General features: G+C 52.3%; 1 pseudogene; it reads left to right on the top strand.

Moving 5' to 3' along the window:
* Positions 1-574: 574 nt before the first annotated feature.
* Positions 575-2,217, top strand: LOC101670106 (annotated as a pseudogene).
* Positions 2,218-22,123: the final 19,906 nt, after the last annotated feature.

Raw genomic sequence — 22,123 nt, 5'->3', positions numbered from 1 at the left:
ACGGGGACAGGGCCCGTGGGCAGGCAGAGATGCGGCCGCCCCGGGTTGTGAGGGGTGGTTGGTTATATACGCAGGAGTTGGGTAGGTGAGGACAAAGGGGTATTCAGAAGGGCTATTGGGGCAAAGAATACTATCAGGATATTGAAGGCTTAGTTACTATCAAGTAAAGACAATTGGGAGTCTCCTGGTGGAATGTTACATTCCTGCCATCAAGCATCCTTGTTAATGAGATTTAGGTTTAGAAGAAATTTAACTTTATTTACTTTTCCTTCTCCCTCCACCTCCTTCGGTTTTTATGGAGGGGAGGGTGATATTAGGCTTGAGAAACTGAGTTCTGTGTCTTTGGAATTTGGGCTATTGATAAGGTAACTTCTTTGTTTGTAAATCTCAAGGACATTTGCAAACCAAGGGAGACTCCTGTCTTGTAGAATTGTGATCTTAGCAAGTTAACTATTTATCATTTTATGGCAGTCAGGGGTGCCTGAGGAATGCTACACCTATGGAGGGGAGCGGATGAAGGGGGGGGGGTGCAAGGCGCCAGCTTTTGCTTTGTCCTCAGCCAGCCTCCTGTTCCCTCATCAAAACCACAACAGATAATTCTGGATCAGTACTGAACCTGGGGTGGGGGGGAACTGCTACAGAAGACAGTAGGGGAGGAGAGGCAAAGTTAGAATAAGGACCGTATATTAGATTATAGTGTATCAGTGACAGCCCCCGCCAATTTTTGCGGTACTACGACAGTGAGTCGAGCCTTCCATGGAGACGTTTGACCCTGCCGAGCTGCCCAAACTGCTTAAGCTTTATTACTGGAGGCTTTTTCCCTACGCCCAGTACTACTGTTGGCTCAACTATGGCGGAGTAATAAAGAATTACTTTCAACACTGTGAATTTTCATTCACATTGAAAGATATTTACATTCGCTCCCAATCCTTCAACAACCAGAGTGAGCTGGAAAAGGAGATGCAGAAAATGAATCCATACAAGATTGATATAGGCGCAATATATTCCCACAGACCCAATCAGCACAATACAGTGAAGCTGTGAGCTTTCCAGGCTCAAGAAAAAGAACTGGTGTTTGACATTGATATGACAGACTATGACAATGTGAGGAGATGTTGTAGTTCTGCAGACATATGTTCTCAGTGCTGGACCCTCGTGACGATGGCCATACACATAATCGACCGAGCACTGAAGGAGGACTTTGGATTTCAGCATCGTCTCTGGGTATATTCTGGAAGGAGAGGTGTTCATTGTTGGGTCTGTGATGAATCGGTTAGAAAACTCTCCTCTGCAGTACATTCTGGGATAGTTGAGTATTTGAGTCTTGTAGAGGGTGGTCAAGATGTTAAAAAGAAAGTCCATCTAAGTGAAAAAATTCACCCTTTTGTCAGCAAATCTATAAACATAATAAAAAAAATACTTCCAAGAATATGCCTTAGTTGATCAAGATATTCTTGAAAATAAAGAAAGGTGGGATAAGATTTTAGCCCTTGTTCCTGAAACAATTCATGAGCCACTTCAGCAAAACTTCCCGAAGTATCACAATTTACTTCAGCGTTGGGAATATTTGACGAAAGCCATCAGCTTGCAGGATAGTACCAAAAATGACAAATGTGGACCCTGGCTGGAATGGGAGATCATGCTCCAGTACTGTTTCCCACGGCTGGACATCAATATTAGCAAAGGAATCAATCATTTACTGAAGAGCCCCTTTAGTGTTTCATCCTAAAACAGGTCGTATTTCTGTGCCTATTGATTTACAGAAAGTGGAACAGTTTGATCCATTTACTGTTCCAACCATAAGCTCTCTCTGCCGTGAATTGGATGCCATTTCCATTAATGATGAGGGAAAAGAAGGAAATGAAGCCGATTCTGATATCAAACGTAGAACCAGAGATTATAAGAAGACCAGTCTAGCTCCTTATATAAAAGTTTTTGAACAATTTCTTGCAAACCTGGATAAATCCCGAAAAGGAGAACTTCTCGATAAGAGTGATTTACAGAAAGACTTCCCAAGATAACAGCTCTCCTCAAACCAATGTAGATATCTTCTAGCTTCAAGAATCAAATACTTCAGGCGCCTGGGTCGCTTCGTCGGCTGTGTGTCTGTGTTCGGCTAGGGTCATGATCCCAGGGTCCTGAGATCAAGTCCCAGGTCAGGCTCCCTGCTCAGTGGGGAGTCTGCATCTCCCTCTCCCTCTGCCCCTCCCCCCAACTCATGCTCTCTCTCTCTCTAATAAATAAATAAAAATAAAATCTTTTAAAAACCAAAAAAAAAAAAAAAAAGATTATAGTGTATCAGTGACAGGTCCTTAACTTGGGAGTTGTCCTAAGGACAGGTAAGGAAATGTCCTTCTTCTTAAGAGATATGTGCTTAGGGATGTTGTTAGAGTGTCTGAAACTTATTTTCAAATAGTTCGGTACCAAAATGATTTACATGTGTGTGTCTGTGTGTGTCTAAGAGAGACATAATATAGCCCATGTAGGGATGCCTGGGTGGCTCAGTGGGTTAAAGCCTCTGCCTTCAGCTCAGGTCGTGATCCCAGGGTGCTGGGATCGAGCCCCGCATCGGGCTCTCTGCTCCTTGGGGACCCTGCTTCCTCCTCTCTCTGTCTACCTCTCTGCCTATTGTGATCTCTGTCTGTCAAATAAATAAATAAATAAAATCTTTTAAAATATATATACATAGCCCATGTAGTAAAATATTCGTGAATCTTGGTAAAGGGCATTTGGGAGTTTATTATACTATTCTTTTAACTTTTCTGTAGGTTTAATATTTTCAAAATAAGAAGGCTGCTAAAAGGAAATTACTGAATTAACACAGCCTGGGACTAAATTAGATTCTGAGTGATGCTGTTCCACACCTTTGCAGGACAGTGGATCCCACAGGCCGCCACAGCCCCGGGCTGTCCATGAGACCCATCCTCTGGCTTCCCTGAGGTCCCCAAGCTTCTGCTTTCTTGTCCACTCCCAGAATCTTCCCAGACAGAGCTGAGAGGGAGGGGAATAGGAAGTCACAGCCAAGGTGTGGGGGGGACTGTTCTTTATCCCTCACCCCCAAGCATTGTATCTTTGGAAAGTCTGGACAGATTGGTCCACGTGTGTTAAGTGGTCTGTGCTGAGGGATTTGCAAACAGAAAAGGTACTGATTGAGAAGCAGGAATGCTCTTCTGGCTCGTTCTCCTGCCTCTTGGCGATGCCTGCGCCTCCGAGCACCAGGAAAGTGCTACACAGACCCGCCGGCATCACTCAGCCCTGGGGAAGCCAGCCCGAGTGTCAACACTCTGGCGGAGAGAAGTGCTAAAATGCATATTTGAAGATGTCTGAACAGACTTGTTTGAGAGACAACTGGAGTTGTGAAGTAATCCGGATGTCTCCCCGTGTCTCGGTTTTGAAGGCAGAGTTTGCCTGCAGGCCCCTGACCTCTAATGTCTTTCTGTTATTGTTAGCATTTGACAGAACTTTACTTAAGACTTGGGGATGACAGAAGTCAACATAGAGAGGAACTTATAACTGCTGCTGGAAGGGCTACTCTGAAGATTCTCCCTGGGACAGAAATCATCTCGGCTTGGGATCCTTCAGGCCAGGATCACTGGGCCAATGATGCTATACCAGGCACAGACCATGTCCGCCCTAAACTGACCTCCTCTGGCCCCAGTGGACAATACCAACCCACAGGGAGACTTACAGGCTCTCGCTCAGAATCTTCCTCCAGAGGTAAGGGAGGGCCCCGGAGCTGTGGGCTGCACCCGGCAGAATGAGTCACAGCAGGAGACTGAAGTTGGAGGGAGCACAAGAACACAAAGAAGCAAAAGAGCTGTTGGCAGAAGGATTCGGATCTGCAGAGACAGAGCTCTGAGGGGGAGCTGATCTGGAAGACAGAAGAGAAGGATCTGGAGCCACTGTTTCCATCTTTCTCACTCAGCTTTGCTATTCCATCTGCCCCCCTCTTAGCCCCTGAAAGGGATCATACTGCAGACCATGCACAGTGGATCCTCCCAACCAGCCCTATTCTTTAAGGAACCCCCTTCCCTTCCATGTGGACAATGGGGCTGCCATCACACTATCCTTGCCCTCCTGGCTACCGTGACCAGCCCAAGGAAGGGGAACTTGACTCAGATTGGGTCCTTAACTTATGTACAGGTAACAGGAGACAGAGCCCCTTCTTTACCCTGGGGTCACCAGTTGAGGTGATACAAGCCTAGCATTGTCAGCCTTCCCTATAGCCCACATAAAGGCCCAGTATGGGGGAATGAGGCAAACACAAATAGGAGTAGATCTCCAGTGACATTGTTGCTGTTTCTGGATCCAGTTGTTCCTGAAGCCCTTTTCATTCTGATCAAATTAGTGATGTGAGTTAATCCATCCTGTTTTTCCTTTGGGGCTACTTTTTTTTTTTTTTTTTAAGATTTTATTTATTTGTCAGAAGGAGAGAGAGCACAAGCAGGGGGAGTGGCAGGCAGAGAGAGAAGCAGGTCCCTGCTGAGCAAGGAGCCCGATGTGGTACCTGGTCCCAGGACCCTGGGATCATGATATGAGCCAAAGGCAGACCCTTAACCTTAACTGACTGAGCCACCCAGGCGCCCTGGTTGGGAATTTATTCATGGAAACAAAAAAGAAAACTGGTCTGTTCAGATAAATGGGGGCAAGAAAAGCACCAGATGGGCAGACTGAGAGAGAAAGAGAGACGTGATTTTTCTGGTTCCTAAGCCCCATTGTTTTCCCACCCTTGCTTTCTGTGATATTCCCTGAATCCCTCCCATACCCCCCATCTTAGGCTTTTTGGGGTGGGGGTATAAGTGACAGAAACCCACTCAGGCTGAGACAAAAAGGGTAGTTATTATAAGGACAGGTGTCCGCTGGAACGCTGGGACAAGTGACACACCCAGGCCCCAGGAAGGCGGAGAAGCCAGGCAACCCTTTTCTCTCTGGGCCCCACGGTCTCAAGCATCTTACTTAAGACCAGCTTCCTTCAGTTCTCCACACACGAGGCTGAACGTGGTTGCTGTGTGGCCACAGACATGTTCTACTCACTCTCTAGCCCTTTCCAAATCAGAATAGCTCAGGGCCCAGTCTGGGTCAGTGTTCACCCCTGTTCCAGCCAGCCAGGCCTGATCATACTCCGGCTTCTGCCGCCCACCTCAGGGGAAGGGTCAGAGGCTGCTTTGGGTGGGTTTCCAGCCACGGCCATTAAATAGAACTGATGAAAACCACTGCCGATAGCCTTGGGACATCTGTTTGCTCCTCACCTCTCCTTGTTGGAAGGTGTGTGGCTCCAGGGTGTGTCCAGCTGGATCAATGGGCAGGTTTTTCCCAAATGAGAGCACAGAACATTCTTCCACAGTGGTTCTCCTGTGAACATCCAGATTTTGTGGTGGTGGCAGCCGACTGCCCCTTCCTTCCCCCCACCGCCCTCTACCACTCCTGAGGGAGAACTGGTGCTATATTACCCGGAACCATCATGGATCCTGTGCAGGGTGGCAAAGAAACATACAGAGTATTCCATGGGCAGACTCCAGCCTGGCATGTACATCATAATTTGCCCTTTCAGTAAGGACAAATGCCAATATTTCAGTATCTCTGAATAAACCGGGAACCAACCATATAGACTTAGCTCTGAAATGGAAAATTCTGGAAGTTGAAGATGATTCTTGACACTAGGGGAGGCAGAGAGTAGGGTTTCAGGGCCTGAGGCAGGTCAGGGTGAGTCTTGGGCACCTCTTCCCACCCTGTACTTAGGACTCTGACGACATCCGTTCCACCCAGAGGGCAGAGTCTCCTTTCCTGCATTCCCAGTCTCCCAGAGGAGCCCCTGTTGTATGACTTTAACTTCTCTTTCTTCCACGATCACTTGATCACTCGGCAACGTCTCCCTCAGGTGGGGATGAAGGCTGCTGGCAGAGCACAGGTGGACTACAAGCTCACAGCATGGAGGACAGCAAAATGTCTTTATTTGGTCTTACTCTTCTACATGGAAAATATCACCAACTGCATTTAGTCAGGGCACTTGTTGGCAGAGGATGTGTTGTGTTTTTGTTTTTGTTTTGTTTTTTTAAGATTTTATTTATTTGACAGACAAGGAGAGACAGTGAGAGAGGGAACACACGCAGGGGGAGTGGGAGAGGGAGAAGCAGGTGCCCCACAGAGTAGGGAGTCTGACACGGGGCTCGATCCCAAGATCCTGGGATTGTGATCTGAGCCAAAGGCAGATGCTTAACGACTGAACCTCCCAGGCGCCCCAGAAGATATGTCTCAACAAGACACTTCTCCAGTAGTGAAAGCATTGAGCAGCAACCTAAATGGAATAAGAATGAAGCTCCCCCCTCCCCGCCCAGAGTGGCTCTTGGAGATGTTGTGCCCAAACCTATTATTAATTACTGAAACAGTGGCGAATCACCAGGAGGGGGAGCTATAGAGACTCAGGGAAAGAAGAAAGGGAAAGTTAGGTGGGGCAGGCCCTTAGCCCCGTGATCAAGCATGACATCATCAGTGAGGAGTCCTCTTGGTGACATGTCCCCCTGTGTGATGTGATGAGAAGGGCACTTTGCCTCTGCGGTCTTCTTCCCCAAACCCACACCCCCAGCCTAACGGTAAGAAAACCACCAGACAAGCCAAATGGAGAGACCTTCTACAAAATACCTGGCCCAGTATTTCTCCAAAGGGGAAAGGGCATAAAACGAACAAACAAAACACAGCAAAGTCTGAGCAACTGTCACAGCACAGACGACACTGAGACGTGGTGACTAAATGCAGTGTGGGACCCGGGAGAGAATCCTGGTTCGTGGAAACTCAAGTGAAATTGAGTGGAGTTTGGTGGGTAGCAATACAGCAGTGTGCTTCCTGAGCTGGGACACACGCACTGGGAGAGAGTAACAAGAGGGAGCACCGGTGGAGGAGTCTATGCGAACTCTCTGTGCTACCTTTGCAACTGTTTTGTAAATTTCAAACTATTCTGAAATTAAAAGTTTACTTAAAAAAAAAAAAAGTTAACACAGGGACGTAGGGGAGGACAGGAGGACTGGCTTTCCAGTGGAAAGAGGAGGGAGGGTTTGGAAAGGAGACGTCCTGGCAAATGGAACAGAGAACCAGAGAAGCTGCCTCTCTGGAAGGAGACAGGCATCCCTGCCCCAGCATCCCTAGGGAAGTGGCTTCCTACAAATCAGGTTAGCCAGGGTTTTCCCTTACCTGCAGCCAGCAGGCAGATCCAAAGCTGAACTTCCCGGGATCCGGATGTGCACATGAATCTTGTCAAAATGCAGATTCTGATTCATCAGTTTGGGCAGGCTGGAGCCCGAGTTTCTGCCTTTCTAACTGGCTCACGGGTGATGTGGAGGCTGCGGCTCCCAGGACCATACTCGGAGTTGCAAGAAGCTGCAGAGTCAATGCCACCTCACCTGGGAGGAGGGGAAGAGATGGTGAAAGGGAAGCTGTGACCCTGTCCACATAGTCTGCAACCTGGTCAGCCCGAGGAGAAGGGCGAGCTGGCCACCGTGACCCTGTAGGAAGAGCCGAGCGTGAGCTCTGCAGCCTCAGGAAGCAGGTTTGAGTCTGATCACCTGCGCACCGTCGTCACACCAGGCAAGTGTCCCAGCCCCCCAGCCTCATGTCACCATCCATCATCCATACCAGGAGCATCCTGGCTCCTGATGCCTATGGCCTGAGGTCACTCCAGGGACTGAATGAGGTAGTCACGTGTGAGGCTCTGGACAATCACAGCACAACCACTCGTGGAAGTGACACAGGACCCTGCCAAACGAGCTTCGAACGACTTACGGCGCCTGGCATCTCTGTTTTTTATTAATACGGCCGAACCCTCCTGAAGCCATTTTGCTTTATTTATTCAATCATTCAGTCAACAGATATACATTGAAAGCCCATCACGGGCTTCCAAAGAATGGGTTGTCTGAAGTCTCTTGCCTCCTGGAATCCAGACTTGCAAACGGCTGGAGCTGAAGAGAACGAAGAAGCCAGCAAGATCTTACGGCCACTGCTAAGGCCCAAGTCCTGCTGTGTCTTTCTCGGTCCTCTGGGTCCTCTGGGCTTCCCTCACTCTGACCTCCCTCTCTGGCTGTGGTCCACAAAACAGTGAGCAACCCCTTCCTCCAGAGAGCCTCCTGCTGGGAAAGGCATGGCTTCCCCCACCCGATCCCTGTTCTCCCCTTTTTCTGGCCCAGGCCTCAGCCTTTTGCTGACCAGCTGTCCTCCAAGGTGCAAGGGCTCCAGAATTCCTGCTCCTCTTCAAACTTAACTTGCACAAACATTTATATGCAGTCAGGAGCTTCGGAATCCAATCAAGGTGGATTCCTCCCAGCAGATTCGAGGAAAAGAGAAGGAAATTTTAAAAGATGTTGTTTACTTATTAGAGAGACAGACAGTGAGCAGGGCAAGAGGCAGAGAAAGAGGGGGAAGCAGGCTCCTTGCTGAGCAGGGAGCCTGACGCGGGACTCCATCCCAGGACCCTGGGACCATGACCTGAGCCGAAGGTAGATGCTTAACCGACTGAGCCACCCAGGCGCCCCAAGCAAAGGAAATTGATGCTATTAACTTCTGTTGGGTCACACACCCTTTAGGAATCAGATAAAAGCACTCTATATCATCACCACTCAGGAAAACACGTAAGCACACACCCACACAATTGTGTCCCCACTTGCCGGGGATACTGGGCACTGGGTAGGAATCCTGGGACTGGAGGTTCCTGTCACCTTACGGACACTGGCCGCACAGAGCCGGACAACAGGTTGAGATGATGGAGAGGACGAAGGTTCGTAATTTTCAGTGTCATCACACTGTCCCTCTGCCTTCAAGTTCTCCACTCATCGGTGGCCTCCTGTAGCTGCCCTTGGCCCCGTCCCCCAGGTCAGAGGGCAGACTCGCCCAGCTGGAGCAGCCCCATCAGCTGCTTCCCCTGGAATCCTCAGGAATCTCAGCGCATTGCCCTCGGTGACAAAAAACCTGGGCCCACTTCTTTCTGGCCTCTCACTGGCCAGGACTCTCCCAGCACCCCCCAGCATACTCTTAGTCTTCCTCCTCTTGGGCTTAGGCTAGCACACAAAATAACCTGCCCTTTCTCCCAGTAGAGAATGGCCACTGACCTTTACTCCGAACCCAGAGGGAGTGGCAGAATATAGACAAGACCCAGACCATAAACATTTTTATGCGCATGGGTATCCGCATACCCATGACATCTCCTTGGCCCCAGATGCTGGCCACAAGCTAGCAGCCCCAGTCTTGGTGTCTCCTTTCCCATCAACTCGTCCCTGTTTCAGCAACTTCCCTTCTTGAGTGATCCCTCTTAGCTTTTTTCCCCTCAGGCTCCCCCTCTCTCCCTTCTGTTCCTGTCTTCCTCAGGGCTGTATGTGGGTAAGATGCGACTGTCCCTAGAAGGAGAGAAGGAACTGCTTGTTGTCTACCAAGATCTGCTGTCTCCTTCTTTTCTTTAGTGTGCCTGAGTTTTTAGCTGGCACAGGATCACACAGCCGAAGACTACTTCCCAGCCTCACAAAGGAGTCAGAGGTATGCCACTTCTAGGTCATGACCTTAGAAGGAATGGATAATATGGATAATTGCTCCTTTTGCCCTTTCCTTCTTCCTTTTTTAATTTTTAAAAAGATTTTATTTATTTATTTGAGAGAGAGTGAGAGCACAAGCGGAGGCAGAGGCAGCTGGAGGGCAGAGGGAGAAGGAGAAGCAGACTGCCTGCTGATCCTGGAGCCCAGGGCAGGTAGGACTTGATCTCAGGACCCCAAGATCATAACCTGAGCCAAAAGCAGACACTTAACCAACTGAGCCACCCAGGAGCCTCACTGCCCTTTCTTTCTTCCCCCTGACTGGGAGGCAGATGTGATGGAAGGAGCCAGAGCAGCCAGTTTGACCCCACTGATGGGAGCCACCATGGGCTCAAAGAGCAGGCACTCGATAAATAAGTTTTTGGACTTAACTCATTTAACCTTCACGACAATCCTCTGAGGTAGGGTTACTATGTCATGTCTATTACCATTCTAGCTTTACAGATGAGGAACCAGAGACACAGAGAGGTTGAGTAACTTCTGTAAGGTCACAAAGGGCTGGGTTTGAGCCCAGGCAACCTGGTTCCAGAGTCTGCTCTTAGTTACAACAGTATACAGAAGAGAGATCTATACACTACATTGTCATGAGGTGAACAATAGACATCCATCCCATTTAGCCTCTGTATTTGCGGGCCCCGTTGTTACAGCAGCTCAGCTATCCTTTAATGTGTCATTAAGAGGTGACCATGGGTCTCCCCTTGCCTAAGTCCCAAATATGAGTCCCTCGAAGGCCAGTAGCCAAGGAGGCAGACTCCTGGGAGTGGCTCCCTAAAGGCCAAAGGCTCCTAATTGAGTGCCTCCTTTTCACGCTAGGCTGTGTTTAATTAAAAGCCCCCATCACCAGCTCCTGAGGCATCCATGCATGCTCACCAGCCTCCATCATGCCCGCACACACTATACCCCAAGAAGGACACAGCCCCTCAGCCTTCTCCAAAGGGTAGTGTTGTCTGTATTGTTTATTTTTGTTATTTTTTTTTTTAGATTTATTTATTTGAGAGGAACAGGGACAGATAGCAGGAGAGAGCATAAGCAGGGAGGAGAAGGAGAAACAGACTCCCTGCTGAGCAGGGAGCCCAACACAGGGCTTGATCCCAGCATCCTGGGATCATGACCTGAGCCGAAGGCAGATACTTAATGACTGAGCCACCCAGGGGCTCCTGTGTCTGCTATTTAAATCAAGTAACATTTTGGGGCACCTGGGTGGCTCCATCCATTGAGTATCCAGCTCTTGGTTTTGGCTCAGGTCAGGATGTTGGGGTCCCGGGATCAAGCCCGCCTCTGGCACATGTTCTCTCTATTTCCAAAATGATAACACTTAAAAAAAAATCAAGTAACATTTTAACAGTTTTGCAGTTTAAAATTTACAAGGTACTACCACAGAATATCGGCATGGAAATAGATTCAAGATCTGTCATTCAGCAAAAAGAATAAATTTCAGAACGAGATGCATGTTCTGCGTTTATTCCCACGCACATGTGCACGTCTCTGTGAAGATGTGAGCCCCTCTCTGGACACAGAGGCCACTTGGGGCCACTCTGGAGCAGAGCCAGTCAAGGGGTCTCTCCCCTTTTGCAGATGAAGGAACTGGGGTGCCAGGAGGTCCAGGAAGTTGGCCCAGACTTTCAGGCTAGCATGAGTGAGACCCTTACAAAGCTCTCCATCCCCACACCTCAAAGCCCAGCTCTTTCCACGAGACCTGCCTCCTGTCATACTAGAGCCAATGGTTGTTGTCCCCCTGGTCTGCCCAGCTCACTACTCCCTACTCCAACCTCAGCCTCTGCCTTAGAAGAAACCCAAGAAAGAAAGTCTCTGGGGAAGATTTTCTGGTAGGGCCTCACTGCCTGCTTCTCATTAATAACACCAGATAGTCTAGGGCGGTGGGTCTCGGGGACAAGGGAATTCCAATTGCCTGGAGGCCATGATGGAAAGGTACGGCTCAGGGCCCTTCCCCTTAGAACTCCTAAATCTGGGCTCAACCTGTGCGATGTTGTGGTTGTGGTGGTGATGATTGTGGTTGTTTTATCAAGATCCCCCTACACCCAGACAGGTGCACAGCCCTTTATTAATATTAAAGCCACTAGATAAACCCAATTCCTTTATGGGAAGGGTAAGGGTGTGGCTGTCCAAAGAGATCAGTTACATTTCTTTGGTGGGAAAGGGGAGCTGGGAGGAAACAGTGGAAGGAGTTTCAGAGAAATCCCAAAGGAGGGGCTTATCTCCCCCACCTAGGAGACTTTCCTGGACTAATTAACACCTTATCCCTGGCACTGAAATTCCTGAATAATAATCAGCATTTGTACTGAAACGTGTCTTCTAGGGGCACCTGGGTGGCTCAGTTGGTTAAAGGACTGCCTTCTGCTCAGGTCATGATCCCAGGGTCCTGCGTTGGGCTCCTTGCTCCACGGGAAGCCTGCTTCTCCCTCTTCCTCCGCTGCTCCCCCTGCCTGTGCTCTCCTGTTCTCTCTCTGTCCAATACATGGATAAAATCTTAAAAAAAAAAAAGAAAGAAAAGAAAAGAAAAAAGAAATGTGCCTTTTACAAAGCTCCTTTTGGAGACAGACTCATCTGGTCCTCAGTGCAAATGCTGAGGTAGACATCACTGTCCCCAGCTCACAAATGAGGAAGCTCAGTGGGATGGAGTGACTTGCCCAGGTCCCACAGCTAGAAGGTTACAGGCTCCAACCTGGGCTGACTGGTTCCAGGAGGAATGGATAGGAAGAGGAGAGCTTTTGCACTGCTTACAGACTGGTGACCTTAAGAATCTGGGAAAGAGGGGCACCTGGGGGACTCAGTTGGATAATCATCCCACTCTTGATCTGGGCTCAGGTCATGAGCTCAGGGTCGCTCAGCAGGAAGTCAGTTTGAGACTCCCTCTCCCTCTCCCACTGCTCTTCCCCACCCCCGGGGTGCACATGCTTGCTCTCTCTCTCAAATAAAAAAAACTTAAAACCTCCCCAAGAATCTGGAATAGAGGTGAAGAGAGAGTGGGCTGCTACATTCCAGGGAAGACTTGCAGGTCCCACTCCCAGGAATTCCCATGGCTCTGGGGTAGGGCCCTGAAATGGGCATTTTCTCAGGCTCAGCTTAGCCTAGGACCAGGCCCCCCAGCAGCCCCTCCCCAGCTGCCTCCTCCTCCTCCTTGACCTGCGTGGAGAAGAAGGGGACTCAGAGTCTCCCCCCCCCATGTAAGTGCAGTGACTCCAAGGACCCCAAAATGTCCACACTCCAAAGAGGTTGGAGGCACTATCCCCTTATGGGAGACTACTGAAGATCTGGAGAGAGGACAGGAAAGAATGGGAAAGGTCAGAAGACTCTCTTTCACCTCTCCCCCCTTCTACTGCTTGGGTTTAAGGACTCTCATTTTCTTGGGCTGATTAAAGTACATGGAAATTCCCAGCACCGTGGCTCACTCTGATCAGCGTCTAGATGGGAGGCCTGTGTTTTGGACATGGCAGGTGGGCGGGGGGGGGGGGCAGTGCGCTGGATCCGAACTCTGGGACACCTATCCACAATCATAGAGCATCGCCTCAAATGAAAGGTTGTCACCAGATCTCGTGTCACAGGAGAACCTTCAAAGCCTATCTGTCCTTCTGTCACACACACAGGCACACGTTGCCCTCTCGCCGTCTTCTCTATGGACAGTCACAAAATCAGGGTTAAAGACTCAAGAGTGACCTTCACAGACGGCCTTCTCTCACGTCGGCCTAGCATTCCTGCCCACGCTGATCCTTGCTTCTCCTAGTTATGCAGGGAAGGGAAATGTGCCATGGGAGATCTCAAGAGAGGGTCTCTGGGCCAGAGTGGCTGTGGTCAGGGGGGTCAGTGTCAATGGATGGCAGCAACCTGGGTCAGCGGGAGGGACTATTTGGTGTATCAGGGAATCAGGGTGTTTCAGGCATTGTGAGTGCCCTCATGTGGGTTTTCTGCCAGGGAGTGGATGGTTACCACCCAGAAACGGTTGGCACTCTCCTCACCTGACCTTTCCATCTGTAGAGTGCTAATGAGCAGATACAGCCCCTGCTGTCAAGCTTAACAGTCTTACTGTAGAGAAAGAAATTTCTAACTTTCCAGGCACCATATCAGCAGGCGGACAGCTGGCCCAGAGGCAGAATGGGAAGAACTAAGATTGGCATAGAACTAATGGGGGGGGGGGTGGAACTCAGCAGGACCGAGTCCTTTCTTCCCTGTGCAAACCCATGAAGACCAGAGAAACCTCTTCTGCCCATCTTGGAAAAGGATGTTTTGGAAACATCCGAACTTGGAAAAGTTAGGATCCAGGCTCCCCTCCAGAAGGCAGAGGGATAGCTAAGATGACTGCTAGTACATCAAATCTAGATCAGAGAAGCACATCCTGCTGTACTGGTCTGAATTTTGAAGCCGCTCCGCACGGCAGCCTGCAGCAGGACCCAACTATGGACAGCAGAGGGAGCTCTTGCCTAACCTTTCCAGCACAGAGGCGGTTGCAAGAACCTCAACTTGTGAGAGCCCGGGAGGGTTCTGATCCTTGTCCAGGTGCCTGCAGAGGAGGGCTGGGCTTGGGTAGGAATAGGGATGACTACGGGCTCATAATCTTCCCTTTAGGAGCTCACCTAAAAGGAGGAGTGTCCTCTTGCGATGCCCCCAGGAGGACCCATTTTCCTCCCCAGCAGCAGACGTGAGGTGGCCCATTTCTTAGCTCCATCCCATACCCAATTTCTTGAAAGGGCGTCCTCCCCAGCATCTGCGAGTTTCCAGGGAAGCCCTCACTCCCCGCCCCCTCAGCCATACGCCTGCTCTTCCTTGCCTTGCCGCGGCCTTCTCCTAATGGCTTGGGGCCAGGAAGTGGAGGTGATGCGTGCTCACGTAAGAGCTTGTGCTGTGTGTGTGGGATTGAGTCGCACTTAGGGTTCCAGAAGGGGTAGGAGAAGGAGCGGTGGCAGGACGGCGCACGCTGCTGCTGCGCGTCTCCACAAATGCCGCTAGGTGGCGCTCGAAGTCCGCTTCATAGAGAGGCGCTGGCTTTTTGAAGCGTGGATCAGGTGGAGGGGGCTCGCTGGGAGACCCCTCGAGGGCTGCAGGAAGGAGCCGGCTGCGGTCCAAGGACCGTCCTCACTGAAACAGGGGACAGCTCTGTACTTGAGGGGCTAAGAAGCAGCCTTGGTTCCTAGGAGGGCTGGAAGGGGGAGAGGAGAAGGAGCAAAAGGCACTGCTCACATAGGCGAAAACGGAGGAAGGATCGCCCAGACCCTCTCCAGGAGCTGGAAAAGAATGGAGGATCCTCGGTCTTTTAGTCTGTTGTTGGCCCACCTGTCTGTCTGGATCTGAGTTCTGTTTTGAGGTCACTGGGAGAATTCAGAATCTGAATTCAACCCCGGAATAAACAATCCAAGCTCGTGCACGTGATTGTTTCCACCAGATCTGTGGGTCTTTCCAGACCCCGGGCGACCCAGATGGAATGGGCTGTAATCTCTGAATTTTTGGCTTCCCTTCCTTTGCTTTTCCTTCGGACACCGTCTGCTGACACTGGGGAGTTGGCCCCAAGCTTTGAGAAAGGGCCCCCTACCCCCTCAGAGCCCAGGAGGAAAGGGGGACGCTCTCTAAACGCATCTGACCCAGACCCAGTTCCCAGATCAGAGTAAGTCTCTCAGGGACGGCCGGGGGCCATGCGTCCTTCTCTGCTTGGCCTTCCCTGAACTGATCCCTCCTGTCCCAGTTTGGCTTCTAGCCACCACCTGCAAAGTATTGAGACTCTGATGCCCCGATCTTGAGGTCTTCCCTCCAGACCATCCCGGAGGTCCTTCCTACCCCTCCCCATCTCCTCCCTTTCCGAGTTCAAATGGGAGCCTGTGTGGAGGGAAGGGAAGGCTTGGAGAGACCGAGGGTCGCCCTGCCGGCAGCGCAAGCGTTAATCCCATCCGGTGCTCTAGGAAATCGAGGTCCGAGGAGGGGCGCTAGAATCCGCCCGCGGCCGGGACGCACAGAGCACCGTCTGGCTTGGCGGACTGGAGCTCGGGGCAAGATCTGGACCCGCCCGCTTCCTTTCTAAAGTAGGGGGATGGCGGGGAGACGTTGCGTTCTTGTTGAAAGGGAGATAGAAATCCGGAATCAGAGACTGAAAGGGGAGACGACTGGGACAGAGAGGTGTTGCTCCCCCCTCCCCCCCATCCGGATCTACCCGCCCAGCTCCATAGGCTTTAGTAGCGTCTTCAGGGGTTGCCAAGCTCGTGGGAGGGGGGTAGGAGGGCTTGAAAGGACGCTAACTTAACCTTTGGGGGCTGCAATGTCCCCTCAACTCCCCAGACCCGCGGATCCCGCCCCCAAAAGGGCCAGCGTGGCGGAAGCTCCAGGCCCCCCACGCTGGGATGCCTGAGAGTGTGGGCCTGTTGGAGTGGGTGTCCCGGGACAGAATGAATCTAGGATTCTGGGGGAAATTGGGAGAAGTGGAGAACTGGGTGTCTGCCGCCCCAAAGTGCCCCACCCTTTTTGAAGCTTAGGCGCCCCCGCCCTCAGTGGGGCCTCTGGGGGATTGGAACCCGCCCCTGAGAGTCCCCGCCCCCCTCCCCGAGGCCGAGGTATTAGTGCTGCTTGATCGGACCTCATTTCCTGCGAAAATGGAAACATATCCTGGGTCCTTAATAAAGTGAATGACGAGACATCGGGTGTAATTGGGCTTCCGGCTGGTGGCTATTTCCTTACACGGACAGTGGGAAAAATACAAGTCCAAAGCGCCCAGATGTAATTATATGACTATCAGAAAGAGGTGCAGGAAGATTTCGCTGAGACCCGGAGACGACCTGAGAAATGGGCACAAACGCTTACCCAGACCGAGAGACCAAGGAACCCCGGACCTCCACACCGACCCCGCATCCAAGCACGCGCATCAGCAAGCTTCGGCCTCTCCTCCCATCCTGAGACCCGCCCTGCCACTGTCATTGGAAAACGGGGGGTTTTTATTTATACGCTGGGGCGGGGGTGGGTCTTTTCCTTCCTCTGAGTGGAGGAGTGTCCTCCAGGGCAGGGGGTGGCCTGGCTGAAAGTCCCCGGACCCATCCCCCGGACCACGCGCGCTGGCTGCATATTTCTATGCATAATCCAATTTTCTCCGTGACTATCTAGTTAAACTCTTTAACAACAGCTACATAATTAGAATTTGGATTCCCATTAATTTTCCCTGGGCCTCGAACCATTTGCAGCTCACACTGGTAATTAATGCGATACATCACTAACTTTACCCAGCGCCGGCCAGCCGGGCTCAGGTCGCTCGGCCCGCGCGCCTGGCGCCCCTGCGCCGGGCCCTGACTCCGGACCCCGCTTGCCGAGTGGGGGCTATTTCCCTCCCTCCAAAGCCAAATGCCTCGGCCCGCACACCCAAAGCCTTCTTTCCAGGAAATCTCACAATTAAAAATATTTATCGGGAGCAGATTTACGTTTCTGAGTTTCCAGTCTCGGGGCGTCTGGGTAGGCTATTAAGAGTAATTAGCATCTTTTGCGCATGCAGATTTACTTCGCTCATTGCCACATAACTCATCCCTAAAAGCCAGCTCAGGCGAACACTAGCGCCTCCGCCAAAGCCGCTGCCAGAACTACCGCCCCCGCCTGGGTCTGACTAGGGCTCCCCGGGCCCTGGGCCCCCATTACGCTGCTCGCTCCTAGTTTTTCCGGCTGAGCTGTCGGCTCCAGGCCCGGGAGGATGCGTGCCGAGCGAAGATTCCCACCCTGGACACGAGTGGAGCAAGGGCGACCTCACGCGGCGGGGGGAAGGCCCAAGCCAGGTTCTCCGGGCTGCCCGGGCCGCGCCGTCTGGACCCGAGTCCTCGTGATCCCACACCTGGGTGCACGAGCAAGAGGGCGTGTCTGTGTATGCACGCTCTGTGCACATGCATGTGATTGCTAGTGCGCGTTCCTGAGAGTGAGCGAGGGCGAGCGTGGAAAATGAAGTGATCTCTATCCCAACCCCCCACTCCTCACCGCCAGTTCCGCCGCCCCCCTCCCAACCCCTCCTTCCTGGGACTGCAGCTCCAATGCCAGTCCTAGGCCAATCCGCCAGGGCCCTGAAATTCAGAGGGAGACTCTGGCCCCTACCTTGCCTCGGTTTCCTTTGAACAGAGCCGTCCCTACCCAGCCAGAGAGCCTGGAGCGCGCAGAGCCCCGCGGGAGGGAAGCTGGGTGGCCCGACCCTCTGCAGCGTCTGAGCGCAGGTTGCCTAGTGCTGGAGAGCCCGCCAGGGAGAAGCCAGACAGAGCAGGGAGTTCACTGAACAGCGGCTTTTGGGACTGCTGGAGGGTAGCCAGAGAGGGTGGGACCAGGCGCGGTGGGGAATCAGGGGTGGGAGCGGGGGCAGGCAGAGGGACAAAGTGGTGGTGGGAGGACCAGAGCCAGGGCGCCCGGCTGTGGCTCCCGCGCTCCCGGCCCAGGCACCCACTCCCGATTCGTTATTAACGTGCTGGGAAGTCCGTGAGCCGCCCAACTTTCTTCTCTTTAATGAGCCTAGAAGAAGAGGCTGCCCTGAAGGGGTTTGTTCATTAAAGATGTAGCTGGAGGAATATTGTCTCATTAATTATCTGGTTTTAATTACACTCCTACCCTTTGAATCCAGAGATGGGAAAAGTTGATTCAGTGGCACCGCCCCCTTTAGCTTAAAGAGTGGGGCCAGGCAAGGGGACCTGGAGGGGGCTCTGGGGACTGTGTGTGCCAGGCAGGGTGTGAGCCAGCATTGACGTGTGTCCAGGTGCCATTCCCCAAGCGAGAGGGCCTCCCTGCCCTGGGTGTGTGTGGACGAGGTCTGCGTGTGGATCCGAAAATGTGCGTGTGTCTGAGTGTGCATGACCACATGTGGCTGAAAGGCCTTGCGGACGTGACTTGGGTGCCTATATGTGCTCCCCGGCTGTGTGCGGTTCTGTGTGTCTGGGTGTACATGTGGGTAGCTGAGTGTGTCTACAGACAGACCCAAGAGCAGGGTTCTAAGTGAACAGGAGTGTGACTGGGTAGCTGTGTTTGCACGTGTCTAAGAGGGTGGCTTCCTGCCTGTCAGCTCAAGTGGCAGTGTCTGAAGTGTGTGACCACATCTCTAGGTCTCTGCTGTGCCTGCATGTGCCCCCCCCCACGTGTCTATCAGTGTTGGTGGGGGGCGCTGCGTGGCTAGAACATCACAAGAACTGGGACCTCTGCAAGGACATGGCTCAGTTTCTGAGGGTTCGCCGAGCTGGGGTGCATCCGGGAACCATGGTCCTTCTGGAAAGGGAGTTATTTAAGGGGGTGTTCGTCCCTGCCTCGCCCCTTGTCAGGCCGGCGCGTCGCTAAAGCGGGGGCCGTTTTCCCTTTAAATCGCGGACACTTTGACAGGGGACATTAAGGACCCGGCTGCTCAGGCTGAGCAGATCATAAAACCGGACAGGCAATTTCTGCTCCCGCCAAATAGCCGGGCAAACTCGTTCTGCATCTTTGGTTTTAATGCACTAAACTGGCAGCTAAGCAGGGAGCGAGCAAAGGGGGGGGGAAGCCCCCCCACATACACAGGCGCACACACCGGCCCACAAGCAAACACCCCTTCACACCCTTACGCCCCACGCCCCGCCCCCGGGCCCCCCACCAGTGGAATTATCAACTAGAATTTGATTAATATGCAAATCGCAGGCAAACAGCTCCATATAATTCTTTCAGTGGAGAGTAATTAATCACCAGTTAAAGCAAATTAATACATATATCAATTTTGTCAGAAACATGCTTAGTTCAATCGCCCGTAAAATTGAAGTTTGAAGTATTAAGAGGCTCTGCAGAAACGCCAGGACTAAAACTTTCAAATTGATCCTATTTAGTAATCAATCAGGCTCTCCCCTCAGGTTAATCTGCCTAATTTTTCATCTCAAATCATACACTTTACTGACACGCCATCTAGCAAACAGTCGATAAAAAGTTAACAAAAATGATAACGACTCCAGCCAGAGCCATTGTGCAGGGCGGGTAGGTGGCAGGCAGCTCTGATTGCATTTCTGAGGTGGTTGGGGACTTGGTTTTTTCCCAGGCCAAGGGCTGGGAGCTCCCCTAGACAGCCGGAGCCGCCCTGCCCCACCACCCTTGTCTGCTGTTTGTTGCCCTCTGCTGCTGTTGGACTCCTCTCAGAACATGAGAACATTCGCCACATTTCCCCCAAAGTCGCCTCCACCGGCTAACTCCCCACCCAAGCCTGTGGTTGCCTAGACTGTCTGGAAGCGCGTGCACTGTGTGCCGGTGGTAACTGTGGGCTGTGCCTCTGTCACAGTGTCGGCATTGTGTGTACAACGGTGGGGATGGTGTTTCACTGTGGTGGGCGTGGGTGCTGCCGGCCACCTCTCTTTTGGTGCGTGTGCTGTGTTGTGTGTGACAACACTGCTTCTGGGGGTCCTGTATTTCTGTGTCGTTGTGGGTGTGCACAGGGTTTCTGCGTGATTCGGTGCCTGACTTACGCAGGCTTGCTTGCATTGTGTCTGAGACGTCGTGTGACAGTGTGCTTGTTGTGTGTGCTGTGGACTGGCCATGCCTGGTGTACCATGAGCCTACCCGAGCTTGTCCTTTATCTGCCCGTGGGCATGTGGTCCCAGAGGGGGGCTTCAGGCATCCAGGTCAGTAGGCCCCATCACAGAAGGCAGGGGAGGGGAGACAGCCCCTCTGGAGACCTCGCACTTGACTTTGAGTGGTCTCTGAGAGGTAGGAGGGGTCACCTCTTCCCCACCCTAGCCCCCATCCCAGCCTCCCTGCGGGGTGGAGGTGGGGTGGGGTTAAGGAAGGGCAAATGGAGGTCTCGGGTTCTTGGTGGCGAGGACTCCCAGACCCTCTGCAGATCCCTTTCCACAGAGCCCCCAACCCACTGCTTCTGACTTAGGCCCCAGAATATGGTAGGGGTAGGGGTAGGACATCCAGTTAGGAACTCCTCTGTCCCATATCGTCAGATGCCACTTCCACATGTGATGACAACTTCCCTCAAACCTCTATATACACACGCTGATAACCTAATCTAGGCAGGTCTCCTAATATTCACAGGTAACTAATCCTCCTTCCCCACCGAGTCCACCCCTCCTTACACACAGCGAGCTGCATCCAGCTCTTCTTGGGGAAGGCCACCCTTGCCCACATGCACACATGACGCACAGCAGTCCCGGCACACACACTCACTCATAACACAACCGGATTCCAAAGCGGGCAGGATTCAGTCACCCTGCAGCCCTGCTGGTGGCATTGCCAACCCACCAAGTCCACTTGTGCGGGTACCATGTGTACCCTGCCTGTTTACGGGAGCCTCCACGGGGGAGGAGGAGCTTCCTTTGAACGAGCTGAGGGAACCTGGCCATTCAAGGCAGTTCTAGAACTGGTAGGGCCAAAGGTGGGTCTGCAGATTACTCTAGAGACAGGGGTTCAGCCTGGGTCCCAACTTGAGAAGGAAGAAGTAGGCAGGATGGACTGGCCTTTCCCCTTCCCCAACGGCACAGCAAAGGACAGCCCCCAACCCAAGCTGTTATCAAACAAGCAGAGTCCCTGCCTGCGTAGTGTTATTCACTGACCTCAGCTGCCTTCAGAGTAGACTCATGCCCAGGCTAAGGCCCTTCATCCCACCTTCTGCTCACTCCTTTCATGAGCTCTCCTCCTCCCTTCAGGCCATGTGCTCCTCTCTCCACCCCTGGTTGTAAGTGAAAAATTGAGTAGCCTGCCAAATCAAAGCTGTTCGGAGCTAGGACTCTGGTTGTCTGTCTGTAGCTTCAGTTTCACATCAATGTTGGTTCTCCCGGTTATCTGCTCCCACCAGCTCCCTGCACACATCACGTACCCCAGGGAGTCACTCACCTGCTGGTCACACAGCGCTACTCCGCACCCCCCCCATTGCACAAACTTAGTCACACCTAGTTGCACACACTAGTTGGCAACAATTGGTTACAGAATCACAGCAGCACACACACACACACACACACACCCCGTCACCCCCAGCTGCACATGCTCTGTTTCCATCAATCAGCCGCACATGCCCAGTCTCTTGGTTGCACACATTCTCTGACACACTCGTTGGCACACCCCGTGGATGCCTGCAAAGCTCGCAGGGCACACCTCCCTCTCAGCCTGGGGTCTCTCCTGGGACCGAACACTGTTAGGAGGTGGAAAGGTGACTTGCTGATAGCGGCCATGGATTGTGAGTGCAGAGGTGCCCCCCACCCCGGGGAAACTCAGGGCGGTAATTCTCCCTCCAGCATATTGCTCCCCACTCGTGAGTCTGCATCCGTCCCGGGAGCCCCCACCTTTCTTCACTTCCAGTCCCAGGAGCCACTCCTTTGGGAGAAGTGGCCGGTGGACCCACTAAGGGTCAGGCTGCAGCTCCCTGAGGCCTGCTGACTTCTGGCCAAGGAGTCCTGCACATGAGCAAGCACAGTTCTACATTCCAGCCCTGCACCCAGCACCCAGCACCCAGCAATTCTAGCGGCTGCTCGCATCATCTCCATGCCAGCCCCACTCTCCACCTGACATCAGCAGCCTCCTATATGCTGGCCCTCCTGACCCCACTCCTCCCCCACCCCCATCTCTTCACCTTCTCCGTTCTGGGCCCCTTACCCAGACAC

The sequence above is a fragment of the Mustela putorius genome, unplaced genomic scaffold (genome assembly GCF_011764305.1).
Source record: "Mustela putorius furo isolate JIRA1106 unplaced genomic scaffold, ASM1176430v1.1 tig00003909_pilon_pilon_pilon, whole genome shotgun sequence".
NCBI lineage: Eukaryota > Metazoa > Chordata > Mammalia > Carnivora > Mustelidae > Mustela > Mustela putorius.
This window is presented reverse-complemented; position numbering and strand designations above follow the sequence as displayed.